This window comes from Anomaloglossus baeobatrachus, chromosome 3, assembly GCF_048569485.1.
Source record: "Anomaloglossus baeobatrachus isolate aAnoBae1 chromosome 3, aAnoBae1.hap1, whole genome shotgun sequence".
Lineage (NCBI taxonomy): Eukaryota > Metazoa > Chordata > Amphibia > Anura > Aromobatidae > Anomaloglossus > Anomaloglossus baeobatrachus.
Window position 1 is genome coordinate 698,366,792 of NC_134355.1, and position 13,688 is coordinate 698,380,479.

Consider the following 13,688-nt stretch of genomic DNA (forward strand, 5'->3'; position numbering starts at 1 on the left):
TTTTTTTACAGTGTGAGTTCCATTTTACCATAGTAGAAGATCATCGGAGGAGTTTAAAAGGTGAAGGGTGGCTTACAAATACATGCACACCTCTTCCAAGCAAACCCTTTACATATCTACGAAGAACTGAGGGGTAAGCAATAAAAAACCCCTTAATAGTTTGGAGACGAAAGTTGCAATGTAGCACAATATCAGTCTTATCGAAGAAATATAATGATGACCTGTATAAAAAGAATCAATTAGCAGAGGATGGTTTCGATCCATCGACCTCTGGGTTATGGGCCCAGCACGCTTCCGCTGCGCCACTCTGCTGCCGGTGGTCTGTTCGTTGAGAAGGTCTATTTATCGACTGACTTTTCAAAAGTGGCTAAAATGTATTTGGTCTTTGTGATGGAATCCATCAGCAGGAGCTTATTGTCGGCGCCTCGAGTCCTCCTGAGCATCAGCAATTGTCTCTTTGTTTTTGCTGATTTCTTTTTGTCATATTATGTTAAAAAGTTGATCTGAGAAACCTGTGCCTGGCCTGCCTGGCTGAGAGTTCCTGTAGAAAGATCTGTTTGCGTCTCTGTGGCGCAATTGGTTAGCGCGTTCGGCTGTTAACCAAAAGGATGGTGGTTCAAGCCCACCCAGGGACGATGGTCTTTTTTGCTTAAGTAGCAGCCTATGTACGAGTGAAGAAGGTTCCACGTCGTCTTTCAATTGCTCTCCCGACAAATAACTCTGTTGCTCGCTGCCTACGTTTTGAACTCCCGAGTTAGAATGGAGGAGACTTTTGGAAAAGAGCTCTTTGTATGTGGACGGAAGCAGCTTAGCTGGACTGTGTTTATTCAGGGGCGATGGTCTCTTTGGCTCGAGTAGCATTCTAGGGGTGTAAAAGGTTCCACGTTAGCTTTCGGCTGAGCTGCTCTCCCAACAAAAAACTCTCTGTTGCTTTGTGCTTACGTTTTGAACTCCTCAGGTACAACGGAGGAGACCCTTCTAGAAGAGCTGTTTGTAGGTGGACAGAGGGAGCATAGCTGGGCTGTGTTTACTAGCAGGATGAGCCCTCCGATAGAACGCGCAAACATCCTTCGAGCTGGAATTGAACCAGCAACCCAAGGATTTGCTCATTTACATCTACAGTCTTTGGCTCTACCAGCTGAGCTATTGAAGGCTTGTCTTGGCCTTGGTTGAAAGCCTCCTAGTTTTAGCTGTTGGAGTTTTGAGCATGAGGTGAAAAGGCAATCACTGCTACCATGTGAAAAATAACTCTTGGAGAATGCGGGCATCGATCCCGCTGCCTCTCACATGCGAAGCGAGCGCTCTACCACTTGAGCTAATTCCCCTGGCGTGACAGTTGTGCCTTTAGTTTCTTGCCACACTTCATAGGGATTTTCTTATCATGTCAGGTGAGAAGCTGCATTGTTATATGGTATTTTTTTTCTGTAAGAATAGCTTTTTTTTTTTTTTTTTTTTTTTTTTAAGTGTGAGTTCCATGTTGCCATAGTAGAAGATCATCGGAGGACTTTACAAGGTGAAGGGTGGCTTCCAAATACATGCACGCCTCTTCCAAGCAAAGCCTTTACATATCTACGGAGAAGACAAAAAACTCTCTGTTGATTTGTGCTTACGTTTTGATCTCCTCACTCCTCAGGTACAACGGAGGAGACCTTTCTAGAAGAGCTGTTTGTAGGTGGACGGAACGAGCATAGCTGGGCTGTGTTTCCCAGCCGGATGAACCTTCCGATAGAATGCGCAAAACTCCTTCGAGCCGGAATTGAACCAGCGACCTAAGGATTGCTAACTTTCTTCTGCAGTCTTCGGCTCTACCAGCTGAGCTATCGAAGGCTTGTTTTGTCCTTGATCGAAAGCCTCCTAGTTTTAGCTGTTGGAGTTTTGAGCATGAGGTAAAAAGACAATCACTGCTACCATGTGAAAAATAACTCTTGGAGAATGCGGGCATCGATCCCGCTGCCTCTCGCATGCAAAGCGAGCGCTCTACCACTTGAGCTAATCCCCCTGGCATGACAGGTCTGCCTTTAGTTTCTTGCCACACTTCACGGTGATTTTCTCATCATGTCAGGTGAGAAGCTGCAATGCTATATGGCAATTTTTATGTAAGAATAGCTTGCTTTTTTTTTTACAGTGTGAGTTCCATTTTACCATAGTAGAAGATCATCGGAGGAGTTTAAAAGGTGAAGGGTGGCTTACAAATACATGCACACCTCTTCCAAGCAAACCCTTTACATATCTACGAAGAACCGAGGGGTAAGCAATAAAAAACCCCTTAATAGTTTGGAGACGAAAGTTGCAATGTAGCACAATATCAGTCTTATCGAAGAAATATAATGATGACCTGTATAAAAAGAATCAATTAGCAGAGGATGGTTTCGATCCATCGACCTCTGGGTTATGGGCCCAGCACGCTTCCGCTGCGCCACTCTGCTGCCGGTGGTCTGTTTGTTGAGAAGGTCTATTTATCGACTGACTTTTCAAAAGTGGCTAAAATGTATTTGGTCTTTGTGATGGAATCCATCAGCAGGAGCTTATTGTCGGCGCCTCGAGTCCTCCTGAGCATCAGCAATTGTCTCTTTGTTTTTGCTGATTTCTTTTTGTCATATTATGTTAAAAAGTTGATCTGAGAAACCTGTGCCTGGCCTGCCTGGCTGAGAGTTCCTGTAGAAAGATCTGTTTGCGTCTCTGTGGCGCAATTGGTTAGCGCGTTCGGCTGTTAACCAAAAGGATGGTGGTTCAAGCCCACCCAGGGACGATGGTCTTTTTTGCTTAAGTAGCAGCCTATGTACGAGTGAAGAAGGTTCCACGTCGTCTTTCAATTGCTCTCCCGACAAATAACTCTGTTGCTCGCTGCCTACGTTTTGAACTCCCGAGTTAGAATGGAGGAGACTTTTGGAAAAGAGCTCTTTGTATGTGGACGGAAGCAGCTTAGCTGGACTGTGTTTATTCAGGGGCGATGGTCTCTTTGGCTCGAGTAGCATTCTAGGGGTGTAAAAGGTTCCACGTTAGCTTTCGGCTGAGCTGCTCTCCCAACAAAAAACTCTCTGTTGCTTTGTGCTTACGTTTTGAACTCCTCAGGTACAACGGAGGAGACCCTTCTAGAAGAGCTGTTTGTAGGTGGACAGAGGGAGCATAGCTGGGCTGTGTTTACTAGCAGGATGAGCCCTCCGATAGAACGCGCAAACATCCTTCGAGCTGGAATTGAACCAGCAACCCAAGGATTTGCTCATTTACATCTACAGTCTTTGGCTCTACCAGCTGAGCTATTGAAGGCTTGTCTTGGCCTTGGTTGAAAGCCTCCTAGTTTTAGCTGTTGGAGTTTTGAGCATGAGGTGAAAAGGCAATCACTGCTACCATGTGAAAAATAACTCTTGGAGAATGCGGGCATCGATCCCGCTGCCTCTCACATGCGAAGCGAGCGCTCTACCACTTGAGCTAATTCCCCTGGCGTGACAGTTGTGCCTTTAGTTTCTTGCCACACTTCATAGGGATTTTCTTATCATGTCAGGTGAGAAGCTGCATTGTTATATGGTATTTTTTTTCTGTAAGAATAGCTTTTTTTTTTTTTTTTTTTTTTTTTTAAGTGTGAGTTCCATGTTGCCATAGTAGAAGATCATCGGAGGACTTTACAAGGTGAAGGGTGGCTTCCAAATACATGCACGCCTCCTCCAAGCAAAGCCTTTACATATCTACGGAGAAGACAAAAAACTCTCTGTTGATTTGTGCTTACGTTTTGATCTCCTCACTCCTCAGGTACAACGGAGGAGACCTTTCTAGAAGAGCTGTTTGTAGGTGGACGGAACGAGCATAGCTGGGCTGTGTTTCCCAGCCGGATGAACCTTCCGATAGAATGCGCAAAACTCCTTCGAGCCGGAATTGAACCAGCGACCTAAGGATTGCTAACTTTCTTCTGCAGTCTTCGGCTCTACCAGCTGAGCTATCGAAGGCTTGTTTTGTCCTTGATCGAAAGCCTCCTAGTTTTAGCTGTTGGAGTTTTGAGCATGAGGTAAAAAGACAATCACTGCTACCATGTGAAAAATAACTCTTGGAGAATGCGGGCATCGATCCCGCTGCCTCTCGCATGCAAAGCGAGCGCTCTACCACTTGAGCTAATCCCCCTGGCATGACAGGTCTGCCTTTAGTTTCTTGCCACACTTCACGGTGATTTTCTCATCATGTCAGGTGAGAAGCTGCAATGCTATATGGCAATTTTTATGTAAGAATAGCTTGCTTTTTTTTTTACAGTGTGAGTTCCATTTTACCATAGTAGAAGATCATCGGAGGAGTTTAAAAGGTGAAGGGTGGCTTACAAATACATGCACACCTCTTCCAAGCAAACCCTTTACATATCTACGAAGAACCGAGGGGTAAGCAATAAAAAACCCCTTAATAGTTTGGAGACGAAAGTTGCAATGTAGCACAATATCAGTCTTATCGAAGAAATATAATGATGACCTGTATAAAAAGAATCAATTAGCAGAGGATGGTTTCGATCCATCGACCTCTGGGTTATGGGCCCAGCACGCTTCCGCTGCGCCACTCTGCTGCCGGTGGTCTGTTCGTTGAGAAGGTCTATTTATCGACTGACTTTTCAAAAGTGGCTAAAATGTATTTGGTCTTTGTGATGGAATCCATCAGCAGGAGCTTATTGTCGGCGCCTCGAGTCCTCCTGAGCATCAGCAATTGTCTCTTTGTTTTTGCTGATTTCTTTTTGTCATATTATGTTAAAAAGTTGATCTGAGAAACCTGTGCCTGGCCTGCCTGGCTGAGAGTTCCTGTAGAAAGATCTGTTTGCGTCTCTGTGGCGCAATTGGTTAGCGCGTTCGGCTGTTAACCGAAAGGATGGTGGTTCAAGCCCACCCAGGGACGATGGTCTTTTTTGCTTAAGTAGCAGCCTATGTACGAGTGAAGAAGGTTCCACGTCGTCTTTCAATTGCTCTCCCGACAAATAACTCTGTTGCTCGCTGCCTACGTTTTGAACTCCCGAGTTAGAATGGAGGAGACTTTTGGAAAAGAGCTCTTTGTATGTGGACGGAAGCAGCTTAGCTGGACTGTGTTTATTCAGGGGCGATGGTCTCTTTGGCTCGAGTAGCATTCTAGGGGTGTAAAAGGTTCCACGTTAGCTTTCGGCTGAGCTGCTCTCCCAACAAAAAACTCTCTGTTGCTTTGTGCTTACGTTTTGAACTCCTCAGGTACAACGGAGGAGACCCTTCTAGAAGAGCTGTTTGTAGGTGGACAGAGGGAGCATAGCTGGGCTGTGTTTACTAGCAGGATGAGCCCTCCGATAGAACGCGCAAACATCCTTCGAGCTGGAATTGAACCAGCAACCCAAGGATTTGCTCATTTACATCTACAGTCTTTGGCTCTACCAGCTGAGCTATTGAAGGCTTGTCTTGGCCTTGGTTGAAAGCCTCCTAGTTTTAGCTGTTGGAGTTTTGAGCATGAGGTGAAAAGGCAATCACTGCTACCATGTGAAAAATAACTCTTGGAGAATGCGGGCATCGATCCCGCTGCCTCTCACATGCGAAGCGAGCGCTCTACCACTTGAGCTAATTCCCCTGGCGTGACAGTTGTGCCTTTAGTTTCTTGCCACACTTCATAGGGATTTTCTTATCATGTCAGGTGAGAAGCTGCATTGTTATATGGTATTTTTTTTCTGTAAGAATAGCTTTTTTTTTTTTTTTTTTTTTTTTTTAAGTGTGAGTTCCATGTTGCCATAGTAGAAGATCATCGGAGGACTTTACAAGGTGAAGGGTGGCTTCCAAATACATGCACGCCTCCTCCAAGCAAAGCCTTTACATATCTACGGAGAAGACAAAAAACTCTCTGTTGATTTGTGCTTACGTTTTGATCTCCTCACTCCTCAGGTACAACGGAGGAGACCTTTCTAGAAGAGCTGTTTGTAGGTGGACGGAACGAGCATAGCTGGGCTGTGTTTCCCAGCCGGATGAACCTTCCGATAGAATGCGCAAAACTCCTTCGAGCCGGAATTGAACCAGCGACCTAAGGATTGCTAACTTTCTTCTGCAGTCTTCGGCTCTACCAGCTGAGCTATCGAAGGCTTGTTTTGTCCTTGATCGAAAGCCTCCTAGTTTTAGCTGTTGGAGTTTTGAGCATGAGGTAAAAAGACAATCACTGCTACCATGTGAAAAATAACTCTTGGAGAATGCGGGCATCGATCCCGCTGCCTCTCGCATGCAAAGCGAGCGCTCTACCACTTGAGCTAATCCCCCTGGCATGACAGGTCTGCCTTTAGTTTCTTGCCACACTTCACGGTGATTTTCTCATCATGTCAGGTGAGAAGCTGCAATGCTATATGGCAATTTTTATGTAAGAATAGCTTGCTTTTTTTTTTACAGTGTGAGTTCCATTTTACCATAGTAGAAGATCATCGGAGGAGTTTAAAAGGTGAAGGGTGGCTTACAAATACATGCACACCTCTTCCAAGCAAACCCTTTACATATCTACGAAGAACCGAGGGGTAAGCAATAAAAAACCCCTTAATAGTTTGGAGACGAAAGTTGCAATGTAGCACAATATCAGTCTTATCGAAGAAATATAATGATGACCTGTATAAAAAGAATCAATTAGCAGAGGATGGTTTCGATCCATCGACCTCTGGGTTATGGGCCCAGCACGCTTCCGCTGCGCCACTCTGCTGCCGGTGGTCTGTTCGTTGAGAAGGTCTATTTATCGACTGACTTTTCAAAAGTGGCTAAAATGTATTTGGTCTTTGTGATGGAATCCATCAGCAGGAGCTTATTGTCGGCGCCTCGAGTCCTCCTGAGCATCAGCAATTGTCTCTTTGTTTTTGCTGATTTCTTTTTGTCATATTATGTTAAAAAGTTGATCTGAGAAACCTGTGCCTGGCCTGCCTGGCTGAGAGTTCCTGTAGAAAGATCTGTTTGCGTCTCTGTGGCGCAATTGGTTAGCGCGTTCGGCTGTTAACCGAAAGGATGGTGGTTCAAGCCCACCCAGGGACGATGGTCTTTTTTGCTTAAGTAGCAGCCTATGTACGAGTGAAGAAGGTTCCACGTCGTCTTTCAATTGCTCTCCCGACAAATAACTCTGTTGCTCGCTGCCTACGTTTTGAACTCCCGAGTTAGAATGGAGGAGACTTTTGGAAAAGAGCTCTTTGTATGTGGACGGAAGCAGCTTAGCTGGACTGTGTTTATTCAGGGGCGATGGTCTCTTTGGCTCGAGTAGCATTCTAGGGGTGTAAAAGGTTCCACGTTAGCTTTCGGCTGAGCTGCTCTCCCAACAAAAAACTCTCTGTTGCTTTGTGCTTACGTTTTGAACTCCTCAGGTACAACGGAGGAGACCCTTCTAGAAGAGCTGTTTGTAGGTGGACAGAGGGAGCATAGCTGGGCTGTGTTTACTAGCAGGATGAGCCCGCCGATAGAACGCGCAAACATCCTTCGAGCTGGAATTGAACCAGCAACCCAAGGATTTGCTCATTTACATCTACAGTCTTTGGCTCTACCAGCTGAGCTATTGAAGGCTTGTCTTGGCCTTGGTTGAAAGCCTCCTAGTTTTAGCTGTTGGAGTTTTGAGCATGAGGTGAAAAGGCAATCACTGCTACCATGTGAAAAATAACTCTTGGAGAATGCGGGCATCGATCCCGCTGCCTCTCACATGCGAAGCGAGCGCTCTACCACTTGAGCTAATTCCCCTGGCGTGACAGTTGTGCCTTTAGTTTCTTGCCACACTTCATAGGGATTTTCTTATCATGTCAGGTGAGAAGCTGCATTGTTATATGGTATTTTTTTTCTGTAAGAATAGCTTTTTTTTTTTTTTTTTTTTTTTTTAAGTGTGAGTTCCATGTTGCCATAGTAGAAGATCATCGGAGGACTTTACAAGGTGAAGGGTGGCTTCCAAATACATGCACACCTCTTCCAAGCAAAGCCTTTACATATCTACGGAGAAGACAAAAAACTCTCTGTTGATTTGTGCTTACGTTTTGATCTCCTCACTCCTCAGGTACAACGGAGGAGACCTTTCTAGAAGAGCTGTTTGTAGGTGGACGGAACGAGCATAGCTGGGCTGTGTTTCCCAGCCGGATGAACCTTCCGATAGAATGCGCAAAACTCCTTCGAGCCGGAATTGAACCAGCGACCTAAGGATTGCTAACTTTCTTCTACAGTCTTCGGCTCTACCAGCTGAGCTATCGAAGGCTTGTTTTGTCCTTGATCGAAAGCCTCCTAGTTTTAGCTGTTGGAGTTTTGAGCATGAGGTAAAAAGACAATCACTGCTACCATGTGAAAAATAACTCTTGGAGAATGCGGGCATCGATCCCGCTGCCTCTCGCATGCAAAGCGAGCGCTCTACCACTTGAGCTAATCCCCCTGGCATGACAGGTCTGCCTTTAGTTTCTTGCCACACTTCACGGTGATTTTCTCATCATGTCAGGTGAGAAGCTGCAATGCTATATGGCAATTTTTATGTAAGAATAGCTTGCTTTTTTTTTTACAGTGTGAGTTCCATTTTACCATAGTAGAAGATCATCGGAGGAGTTTAAAAGGTGAAGGGTGGCTTACAAATACATGCACACCTCTTCCAAGCAAACCCTTTACATATCTACGAAGAACCGAGGGGTAAGCAATAAAAAACCCCTTAATAGTTTGGAGACGAAAGTTGCAATGTAGCACAATATCAGTCTTATCGAAGAAATATAATGATGACCTGTATAAAAAGAATCAATTAGCAGAGGATGGTTTCGATCCATCGACCTCTGGGTTATGGGCCCAGCACGCTTCCGCTGCGCCACTCTGCTGCCGGTGGGCTGTTCGTTGAGAAGGTCTATTTATCGACTGACTTTTCAAAAGTGGCTAAAATGTATTTGGTCTTTGTGATGGAATCCATCAGCAGGAGCTTATTGTCGGCGCCTCGAGTCCTCCTGAGCATCAGCAATTGTCTCTTTGTTTTTGCTGATTTCTTTTTGTCATATTATGTTAAAAAGTTGATCTGAGAAACCTGTGCCTGGCCTGCCTGGCTGAGAGTTCCTGTAGAAAGATCTGTTTGCGTCTCTGTGGCGCAATTGGTTAGCGCGTTCGGCTGTTAACCGAAAGGATGGTGGTTCAAGCCCACCCAGGGACGATGGTCTTTTTTGCTTAAGTAGCAGCCTATGTACGAGTGAAGAAGGTTCCACGTCGTCTTTCAATTGCTCTCCCGACAAATAACTCTGTTGCTCGCTGCCTACGTTTTGAACTCCCGAGTTAGAATGGAGGATACTTTTGGAAAAGAGCTCTTTGTATGTGGACGGAAGCAGCTTAGCTGGGCTGTGTTTATTCAGGGGCGATGGTCTCTTTGGCTCGAGTAGCATTCTAGGGGTGTAAAAGGTTCCACGTTAGCTTTCGGCTGAGCTGCTCTCCCAACAAAAAACTCTCTGTTGCTTTGTGCTTACGTTTTGAACTCCTCAGGTACAACGGAGGAGACCCTTCTAGAAGAGCTGTTTGTAGGTGGACAGAGGGAGCATAGCTGGGCTGTGTTTACTAGCAGGATGAGCCCTCCGATAGAACGCGCAAACATCCTTCGAGCTGGAATTGAACCAGCAACCCAAGGATTTGCTCATTTACATCTACAGTCTTTGGCTCTACCAGCTGAGCTATTGAAGGCTTGTCTTGGCCTTGGTTGAAAGCCTCCTAGTTTTAGCTGTTGGAGTTTTGAGCATGAGGTGAAAAGGCAATCACTGCTACCATGTGAAAAATAACTCTTGGAGAATGCGGGCATCGATCCCGCTGCCTCTCACATGCGAAGCGAGCGCTCTACCACTTGAGCTAATTCCCCTGGCGGGACAGTTGTGCCTTTAGTTTCTTGCCACACTTCATAGGGATTTTCTTATCATGTCAGGTGAGAAGCTGCATTGTTATATGGTATTTTTTTTCTGTAAGAATAGCTTTTTTTTTTTTTTAAGTGTGAGTTCCATGTTGCCATAGTAGAAGATCATCGGAGGACTTTACAAGGTGAAGGGTGGCTTCCAAATACATGCACGCCTCTTCCAAGCAAAGCCTTTACATATCTACGGAGAAGACAAAAAACTCTCTGTTGATTTGTGCTTACGTTTTGATCTCCTCACTCCTCAGGTACAACGGAGGAGACCTTTCTAGAAGAGCTGTTTGTAGGTGGACGGAACGAGCATAGCTGGGCTGTGTTTACCAGCCGGATGAACCTTCCGATAGAATGCGCAAAACTGCTTCGAGCCGGAATTGAACCAGCGACCTAAGGATTGCTAACTTTCTTCTACAGTCTTCGGCTCTACCAGCTGAGCTATCGAAGGCTTGTTTTGTCCTTGATCGAAAGCCTCCTAGTTTTAGCTGTTGGAGTTTTGAGCATGAGGTAAAAAGACAATCACTGCTACCATGTGAAAAATAACTCTTGGAGAATGCGGGCATCGATCCCGCTGCCTCTCGCATGCAAAGCGAGCGCTCTGCCACTTGAGCTAATCCCCCTGGCATGACAGGTCTGCCTTTAGTTTATTGCCACACTTCACGGTGATTTTCTCATCATGTCAGGTGAGAAGCTGCAATGCTATATGGCAATTTTTATGTAAGAATAGCTTGCTTTTTTTTTTACAGTGTGAGTTCCATTTTACCATAGTAGAAGATCATCGGAGGAGTTTAAAAGGTGAAGGGTGGCTTACAAATACATGCACACCTCTTCCAAGCAAACCCTTTACATATCTACGAAGAACCGAGGGGTAAGCAATAAAAAACCCCTTAATAGTTTGGAGACGAAAGTTGCAATGTAGCACAATATCAGTCTTATCGAAGAAATATAATGATGACCTGTATAAAAAGAATCAACTAGCAGAGGATGGTTTCGATCCATCGACCTCTGGGTTATGGGCCCAGCACGCTTCCGCTGCGCCACTCTGCTGCCGGTGGTCTGTTCGTTGAGAAGGTCTATTTATCGACTGACTTTTCAAAAGTGGCTAAAATGTATTTGGTCTTTGTGATGGAATCCATCAGCAGGAGCTTATTGTCGGCGCCTCGAGTCCTCCTGAGCATCAGCAATTGTCTCTTTGTTTTTGCTGATTTCTTTTTGTCATATTATGTTAAAAAGTTGATCTGAGAAATCTGTGCCTGGCCTGCCTGGCTGAGAGTTCCTGTAGAAAGATCTGTTTGCGTCTCTGTGGCGCAATTGGTTAGCGCGTTCGGCTGTTAACCGAAAGGATGGTGGTTCAAGCCCACCCAGGGACGATGGTCTTTTTTGCTTAAGTAGCAGCCTATGTACGAGTGAAGAAGGTTCCACGTCGTCTTTCAATTGCTCTCCCGACAAATAACTCTGTTGCTCGCTGCCTACGTTTTGAACTCCCGAGTTAGAATGGAGGATACTTTTGGAAAAGAGCTCTTTGTATGTGGACGGAAGCAGCTTAGCTGGGCTGTGTTTATTCAGGGGCGATGGTCTCTTTGGCTCGAGTAGCATTCTAGGGGTGTAAAAGGTTCCACGTTAGCTTTCGGCTGAGCTGCTCTCCCAACAAAAAACTCTCTGTTGCTTTGTGCTTACGTTTTGAACTCCTCAGGTACAACGGAGGAGACCCTTCTAGAAGAGCTGTTTGTAGGTGGACAGAGGGAGCATAGCTGGGCTGTGTTTACTAGCAGGATGAGCCCTCCGATAGAACGCGCAAACATCCTTCGAGCTGGAATTGAACCAGCAACCGAAGGATTTGCTCATTTACATCTACAGTCTTTGGCTCTACCAGCTGAGCTATTGAAGGCTTGTCTTGGCCTTGGTTGAAAGCCTCCTAGTTTTAGCTGTTGGAGTTTTGAGCATGAGATGAAAAGGCAATCACTGCTACCATGTGAAAAATAACTCTTGGAGAATGCGGGCATCGATCCCGCTGCCTCTCACATGCGAAGCGAGCGCTCTACCACTTGAGCTAATTCCCCTGGCGGGACAGTTGTGCCTTTAGTTTCTTGCCACACTTCATAGGGATTTTCTTATCATGTCAGGTGAGAAGCTGCATTGTTATATGGTATTTTTTTTCTGTAAGAATAGCTTTTTTTTTTTTTTTTTTTAAGTGTGAGTTCCATGTTGCCATAGTAGAAGATCATCGGAGGACTTTACAAGGTGAAGGGTGGCTTCCAAATACATGCACGCCTCTTCCAAGCAAAGCCTTTACATATCTACGGAGAAGACAAAAAACTCTCTGTTGATTTGTGCTTACGTTTTGATCTCCTCACTCCTCAGGTACAACGGAGGAGACCTTTCTAGAAGAGCTGTTTGTAGGTGGACGGAACGAGCATAGCTGGGCTGTGTTTACCAGCCGGATGAACCTTCCGATAGAATGCGCAAAACTCCTTCGAGCCGGAATTGAACCAGCGACCTAAGGATTGCTAACTTTCTTCTACAGTCTTCGGCTCTACCAGCTGAGCTATCGAAGGCTTGTTTTGTCCTTGATCGAAAGCCTCCTAGTTTTAGCTGTTGGAGTTTTGAGCATGAGGTAAAAAGACAATCACTGCTACCATGTGAAAAATAACTCTTGGAGAATGCGGGCATCGATCCCGCTGCCTCTCGCATGCAAAGCGAGCGCTCTGCCACTTGAGCTAATCCCCCTGGCATGACAGGTCTGCCTTTAGTTTCTTGCCACACTTCACGGTGATTTTCTCATCATGTCAGGTGAGAAGCTGCAATGCTATATGGCAATTTTTATGTAAGAATAGCTTGCTTTTTTTTTTACAGTGTGAGTTCCATTTTACCATAGTAGAAGATCATCGGAGGAGTTTAAAAGGTGAAGGGTGGCTTACAAATACATGCACACCTCTTCCAAGCAAACCCTTTACATATCTACGAAGAACCGAGGGGTAAGCAATAAAAAACCCCTTAATAGTTTGGAGACGAAAGTTGCAATGTAGCACAATATCAGTCTTATCGAAGAAATATAATGATGACCTGTATAAAAAGAATCAATTAGCAGAGGATGGTTTCGATCCATCGACCTCTGGGTTATGGGCCCAGCACGCTTCCGCTGCGCCACTCTGCTGCCGGTGGTCTGTTCGTTGAGAAGGTCTATTTATCGACTGACTTTTCAAAAGTGGCTAAAATGTATTTGGTCTTTGTGATGGAATCCATCAGCAGGAGCTTATTGTCGGCGCCTCGAGTCCTCCTGAGCATCAGCAATTGTCTCTTTGTTTTTGCTGATTTCTTTTTGTCATATTATGTTAAAAAGTTGATCTGAGAAACCTGTGCCTGGCCTGCCTGGCTGAGAGTTCCTGTAGAAAGATCTGTTTGCGTCTCTGTGGCGCAATTGGTTAGCGCGTTCGGCTGTTAACCGAAAGGATGGTGGTTCAAGCCCACCCAGGGACGATGGTCTTTTTTGCTTAAGTAGCAGCCTATGTACGAGTGAAGAAGGTTCCACGTCGTCTTTCAATTGCTCTCCCGACAAATAACTCTGTTGCTCGCTGCCTACGTTTTGAACTCCCGAGTTAGAATGGAGGATACTTTTGGAAAAGAGCTCTTTGTATGTGGACGGAAGCAGCTTAGCTGGGCTGTGTTTATTCAGGGGCGATGGTCTCTTTGGCTCGAGTAGCATTCTAGGGGTGTAAAAGGTTCCACGTTAGCTTTCGGCTGAGCTGCTCTCCCAACAAAAAACTCTCTGTTGCTTTGTGCTTACGTTTTGAACTCCTCAGGTACAACGAAGGAGACCCTTCTAGAAGAGCTGTTTGTAGGTGGACAGAGGGAGCATAGCTGGGCTG

The 13,688-nt window shown here is 45.4% G+C and overlaps 17 non-coding genes across 17 annotated transcripts; 5 read left to right on the forward strand and 12 right to left on the reverse strand.

Annotated features, from left to right (window-relative positions):
• Nucleotides 1–1,252: 1,252 nt before the first annotated feature.
• Nucleotides 1,253–1,325, reverse strand: TRNAA-CGC (transfer RNA alanine (anticodon CGC)). Its single transcript has one exon. It is a non-coding gene; the product is annotated as a tRNA-Ala (tRNA).
• A 601-nt stretch (nt 1,326–1,926) lies between these two features.
• TRNAA-UGC (transfer RNA alanine (anticodon UGC)) lies at nt 1,927–1,999 on the reverse strand. Its single transcript has one exon. It is a non-coding gene; the product is annotated as a tRNA-Ala (tRNA).
• A 1,367-nt stretch (nt 2,000–3,366) lies between these two features.
• On the reverse strand, nt 3,367–3,439 carry TRNAA-CGC (transfer RNA alanine (anticodon CGC)). Its single transcript has one exon. It is a non-coding gene; the product is annotated as a tRNA-Ala (tRNA).
• Nucleotides 3,440–4,040: 601 nt separating this feature from the next.
• Nucleotides 4,041–4,113, reverse strand: TRNAA-UGC (transfer RNA alanine (anticodon UGC)). Its single transcript has one exon. It is a non-coding gene; the product is annotated as a tRNA-Ala (tRNA).
• A 676-nt stretch (nt 4,114–4,789) lies between these two features.
• TRNAN-GUU (transfer RNA asparagine (anticodon GUU)) lies at nt 4,790–4,863 on the forward strand. The gene has a single exon. It is a non-coding gene; the product is annotated as a tRNA-Asn (tRNA).
• A 617-nt stretch (nt 4,864–5,480) lies between these two features.
• On the reverse strand, nt 5,481–5,553 carry TRNAA-CGC (transfer RNA alanine (anticodon CGC)). The gene has a single exon. It is a non-coding gene; the product is annotated as a tRNA-Ala (tRNA).
• A 601-nt stretch (nt 5,554–6,154) lies between these two features.
• TRNAA-UGC (transfer RNA alanine (anticodon UGC)) lies at nt 6,155–6,227 on the reverse strand. The gene has a single exon. It is a non-coding gene; the product is annotated as a tRNA-Ala (tRNA).
• A 676-nt stretch (nt 6,228–6,903) lies between these two features.
• Nucleotides 6,904–6,977, forward strand: TRNAN-GUU (transfer RNA asparagine (anticodon GUU)). Its single transcript has one exon. It is a non-coding gene; the product is annotated as a tRNA-Asn (tRNA).
• Nucleotides 6,978–7,594: 617 nt separating this feature from the next.
• On the reverse strand, nt 7,595–7,667 carry TRNAA-CGC (transfer RNA alanine (anticodon CGC)). The gene has a single exon. It is a non-coding gene; the product is annotated as a tRNA-Ala (tRNA).
• A 600-nt stretch (nt 7,668–8,267) lies between these two features.
• TRNAA-UGC (transfer RNA alanine (anticodon UGC)) lies at nt 8,268–8,340 on the reverse strand. The gene has a single exon. It is a non-coding gene; the product is annotated as a tRNA-Ala (tRNA).
• A 676-nt stretch (nt 8,341–9,016) lies between these two features.
• Nucleotides 9,017–9,090, forward strand: TRNAN-GUU (transfer RNA asparagine (anticodon GUU)). The gene has a single exon. It is a non-coding gene; the product is annotated as a tRNA-Asn (tRNA).
• A 617-nt stretch (nt 9,091–9,707) lies between these two features.
• On the reverse strand, nt 9,708–9,780 carry TRNAA-CGC (transfer RNA alanine (anticodon CGC)). Its single transcript has one exon. It is a non-coding gene; the product is annotated as a tRNA-Ala (tRNA).
• Nucleotides 9,781–10,369: 589 nt separating this feature from the next.
• TRNAA-UGC (transfer RNA alanine (anticodon UGC)) lies at nt 10,370–10,442 on the reverse strand. Its single transcript has one exon. It is a non-coding gene; the product is annotated as a tRNA-Ala (tRNA).
• Nucleotides 10,443–11,118: 676 nt separating this feature from the next.
• Nucleotides 11,119–11,192, forward strand: TRNAN-GUU (transfer RNA asparagine (anticodon GUU)). The gene has a single exon. It is a non-coding gene; the product is annotated as a tRNA-Asn (tRNA).
• A 617-nt stretch (nt 11,193–11,809) lies between these two features.
• On the reverse strand, nt 11,810–11,882 carry TRNAA-CGC (transfer RNA alanine (anticodon CGC)). Its single transcript has one exon. It is a non-coding gene; the product is annotated as a tRNA-Ala (tRNA).
• A 594-nt stretch (nt 11,883–12,476) lies between these two features.
• Nucleotides 12,477–12,549, reverse strand: TRNAA-UGC (transfer RNA alanine (anticodon UGC)). The gene has a single exon. It is a non-coding gene; the product is annotated as a tRNA-Ala (tRNA).
• Nucleotides 12,550–13,225: 676 nt separating this feature from the next.
• On the forward strand, nt 13,226–13,299 carry TRNAN-GUU (transfer RNA asparagine (anticodon GUU)). The gene has a single exon. It is a non-coding gene; the product is annotated as a tRNA-Asn (tRNA).
• The last annotated feature ends 389 nt before the right edge of the window (nt 13,300–13,688 follow it).